The sequence below is a fragment of the Eurypyga helias genome, unplaced genomic scaffold (genome assembly GCF_000690775.1).
Source record: "Eurypyga helias isolate BGI_N326 unplaced genomic scaffold, ASM69077v1 scaffold1687, whole genome shotgun sequence".
Taxonomy (NCBI): domain Eukaryota; kingdom Metazoa; phylum Chordata; class Aves; order Eurypygiformes; family Eurypygidae; genus Eurypyga; species Eurypyga helias.
The window spans coordinates 60,444-65,369 of record NW_010260976.1 but is presented as its reverse complement, the minus strand read 5'-3'; positions in this window follow the sequence as shown (position 1 = coordinate 65,369).

The window sequence follows — 4,926 nt, the reverse complement described above, 5'->3', positions numbered from 1 at the left end:
CAAAAGGTGTACGTGGCTTTCTGATGGGTGAGCCACTTGAGTGAGTTCAGTGGAAGGTCAGATGAACATCAGAGCTGCTGCAAAAGAGGATGAAAGTAGCATTGCTGAGAGCCAAGGGGCTGAGCAGGGCCTCCCTCTTTTAGTGCCAGCAGGTCATTAAATTAATTCAAACCATAGTATGCAGCTTCACCTCCGGTTTTCTTTCTGAATAATGAAGGGAAACAACCTGCGATTGCATAATTACCAGTTTTCCTTTTGAGTCAGTTCGGAATGTGGCGATCTGTGCTCTCTGCTGTTGATCAGCAGGCAGCAGATGACTTCAACTGGCCCAGGTGCTGTTGCACTGGTCAGGAGGTGTTGAATGTGTCTCTGCACCAGTGCCACTTTATGTGTGAACATGAAGCGATATCCCTGCTGCACAGGAGCGCCTCTCGAAAAACAACTGCATCTTAAATTGTATCGTTTGAGAATGTTTGTTCCCTTCACAGTGGAAGTAAGATAAGATGAAGGAGTGAATTAACTGTAAATTTGAGAAAATAAAACCATCAGGTGTTTGTCTTCCCTTATCTCTAACAAGTGGTTTGTCCCTGTCTGACCATTTATATTCGTTACAGTTGCTGGAAAATAAGTTTGTTCTCATTCTGTAAGAATATTCTGACACATATTCTGTAAGGCACAGTTAATTTTACAAGTCAGACTGTCTGCACACCCTGAAATTTGAAGCATCCAGTTGAGATTATGATTGAAAGAGCACAACCATCTGAGTACTTTGCGTTTCCTCTGAAAATTCCCTTCCCTCTCCAACTTGCAGGATTTTCCTGTTGCTATTTAAGAGTTTGATGTTTAAGTAACACCTTTAGCAAGGCTTTCATTAAAGATGGAGTTTAAAACTGGTTTGTAAGTTTGGAAGGGCTGATTAGGATGTGGACACCCTTTGCATACGTTTACTTTGTGGCTTTTTATAGACTATAATACCTAGTAGAGCACTGTAGACCACTTAACTGTTAAGAAATGAGGGTTTAATCTTCAGCTAATTAACCTAGGAGTTGCCCACGGTTTTAAAATCTTTAGAAGCCCTGTTTTGCTGAGTAGTTACTGCAGAATTTTTTCTTTTATGGAAGAAATGAACTCAGTTGCAGCCCCATTTCCTAGGCAAACACTGACCAGTAAAGCTTTGAAAGCAGTGGTACGCTGATGAATGCAAATGCTTCCCTTGGAGAAGTGTTTGAGGCACCCAGTGGAAAGAGGCACAGTGTAACTGGGCAAGACCTCAGCCTGCTTTGTTTTGTGAGGATCTGGGTGTTCTGAAGGTGACGTAGGCAAGCTCGGTACAGATGTTTCCCCTTAAATTCCATGGTAGCAGATCTGATACAGTGTTGCGGGTTTTTTTCAATTACTATTATTTTTCCTTTCCTTATTTTCTTCTGAGTATAATTGTAGCTTCAAGGGGGCTCCCTGCTTCCTCTCTTAACAGCAGAGATAGCCTGGACTTCATTTCCGTTTTCTGGAGTGATTGCGTGGTGGCGTGAGTATTATTGGTTTAATTTTGCTGACAACTCTTGCAGTTTTTTAAAGAAAGAAAAAGTGTGTGTGTGGAAGATGGGGGTGGTGGTGGTCCATGGTTTTATTTTGAATGGTCAAATACTCTGAGGGCTGAAAGTTACAGTTCTGGTTTCCATCTGTGAGTTCAGGACTCTGGTTCTTACCTAGAAGACCAAAGGCAGACCTTGGTCTCTTTTATGTTCTTTTGAAAGGGATCTTTCTTGATGATTCTTTGAAGGAGGAACAGGATTTGAGGTTCTTACCTCAAATATAACAAATGCAACGCATGTATTTTAATTAAATTCTAATTTAAACCTTGCTTTCATACTCATTTGACTGCTGTAACTCATTTTTACTAGTCTTTAGGAGTGTGTAGTGCCTGTTTTGGCGCAAGGTTGCTGTACTTAGAGAAGGAGATCTGTGTTGCTGCCACTTGCCCTCCCTTTCATTGCTGTAGTTGGAAATCGGGCAGTCGGTGTGTTTGCATTGGTTGCCTCGCTGGGACACAGCCAAACGCACATCGCTCATCTGAGTTCTTCTGTTCTTCGTGTATGGATAGATTAGTGTGAATTATGTTTTAAATAACACCTTGATGTTTACCCTCATCCTGCAGTGTGTGACTGGCTGGCACCTCCGATGCAGTCTTGCCTTCGATACTTGTTTTCTATCTTTGTACCGCCAGTTTTCTGCTGTTCTGTGGTTAACATCTTCGTTTGCCACTTTATTTATATATGTTTAGCTTATGCATACCCATTATATATGTTTAGTGACTGCTAAACAAAACCAAATCATTTTACTTGGTGGGTTTTTTTTGGCCTGCAGTGTTTTAAAGAGCTTTTAAATCTTGAGTAGAATTTCAAGTTCTTTAATAAAAAGAAATGGCACTACACTCTTAAAATAGTAAAGAAAACAGTAACGTAAGTACCAAACTGGTTTAAAACCAACCGTACAAAAAGCCCTGTGTTGTTGGCATCCGTTGATGTTAAATGCAGCAGTGTGCATATTTGGGAGGGACATACAACTCCTTGGCTAATTTTCTTTGTGGCTCTGTTGGCGTACAAAGAATAGTCTGTTTGCAAACAGCCAACGCTTAGGCGCACCCGACTTCACAAGGCCATTTAACCAGCATTGCTTCTTCACTACCCTCATGCCAGGTGAGGAGAGGGGTCATCGTGGAATGTGGTTTTTTTGATTGACAAATTAAATGGAGGCAGGAGAAGACAGCGTGGGAAGTCTCATTTTCTTACTGACAGTACGTGAAAACGACTGTGTTGAGACAAGCCGAAGGCGGCGGAGGAAATACCTTTAGATGTATTGGTTGAAGCGATCCTTAGTGTTGATATTGAATGACTTTTTGTACTGCTTGTGTTAATCTGTATCAGTGAAACTGATTAGGTTAGGAAATGAAAAAAAAGAAGCATAATGGTGGGATAAATCAGACCAAACTGAAACCAATGAGAGGTCATCAATATGCAAAGCTGAATTCATTTAACTGCAAAAGGGATGATGCTCTGTACCATTTTCATAGATCAAACCTTAGATGTATGTTCACCTAAAAAAATATAACAAAGTTATATCTAACTATTGCTTCATTTCAAGTGGTATTTGCTTTCAAGGTATGACCATCAAATGAAGTTTGAAGAAAACAGACAAATGAAAATATTTTACAAAAAAATAAATATACATTCTTTTAAATCCAGTACCTTTCATGTGCTAGCTTCATAAATGTTGGAAGATTTTAGTTACTGTACGATCATATAGTTTAAAGTTATCAGACTCTGTTATTGCCAATATTTTAGTTCTTTCTGAAAAACACATTTGATTTATGAACTTAAGCCTATCGTAGGTATATTTGAAATCTGACTTCATAATGGCCGCTCTTGTACTGCTGACCTTAATGTGAAGTATGGCAAGGTAGAATACAGATTCACAGATTTGTGTAGACAGAAAAATTGTCTTTAGCTTTAGAATTACATTAAGTTTTAATTTTTATGTGTATTTATTTATTAACTATATCTTTCACATACTTGATAACTTGTTAAAAGTAAAAATTAGTCTTGATTGAACTGCTGTCACAGTAGACATCTGCAGACTTTATTTATTTTTTAAAAACTTTCATCTCAAATTATTGCTGGAAGTCCTGCTGGGCTCTTGTTGCAGGGTATTGTAGCTTCCCATCCAGCTTAGTACATTGCATCTTAAATTGCAGTGGCTCAGTTGAAGCCAGAAACCTGTAGTATTACATGTGCTGGCAGAAGTAATTCACTGAAGAATATGCTAACACTTCTTTTATTGTTGTATATGACTTTTGAAAATACTTCTTGTATTTTTAAACAAACACTGCCTGCCTGCAGAACATAGGCCTTGTACATCTGTTTCATGTCTAGATCAATGGTGATTAATAATGTAAAGTAAGGAAACAGGAACATGTTAGCCCAGTTTCACAGACTGTGAAACTCATTACTACAAGGTGTTTTGGATATTGGGAATATGAATTCTTAAAAGAAGAATTTGTCCAATATAATGTTGGGTGCATGCCCATATGGCAAGTGCTGCAGGAAGGGTGTAGGAAACGGTTCACATCTTACGTGTTCTCAGCAGCTGGCAGTTGAGAGGTTCTGCATCCAGCCTGTCGTGTTTAACAAGTGGTGCAGGTGCAGGCTACAGCTCAGGAGAACTTGCTTAACTGTTACCTGGATAGATTGTGTGAGGGACTGCGCTATACTTTCTGTATTATCTTTCTGGCATTCTTCCCCTGTGAGCAGACAAAATATTGGCACAGAGAAACTTCAATGTGACTGCTACAGCATATTGTCATGAAAACTAAGCTTACAACTAAGGAATTTTATCAGGGGTTAGGCTCTCTGGTTGATACTGTGCAAGGCGGATGACATTGTTTCAAAGCCACTGAAGTTTAAACAGATGAGTCAGAAACTGTAGGGGAGTGGGACATAATATTTAGACCAAGAGAGTGCAACGTAGCTTGTTAATACTATTATGTGAAATGCTGTACTTAATTTACTTTTGCTGCGTGACTTAATGTCTAATGTGCTCTTTGCCTTCCTGTACGTATACAGGGGTTCCGTTGCATGACATTCTTTTCTAATCCACTCTCCATCAGAAAGTGGAGTGGGTCAGCTTCATCTGTGATGCTCTTCTACTTCTGACTGAGACAGGGTGTCCACGTTACCTGTAGGAGACAACCTCCTGCCAAATTCGTTCCTCTGCTGAAAACAACCCTGTCCTGCACACCCTCCATAGTTACCAATGAGCTTCACAACTCACTTGTGGGATTTTTGCGGCCTTCTCCCTAAGTGCCAGTGTAAGAAACAAAATTCTTGACTTGCTATATCTAATAGCTGTTTCTGCTTTTTTTTTTTGTAG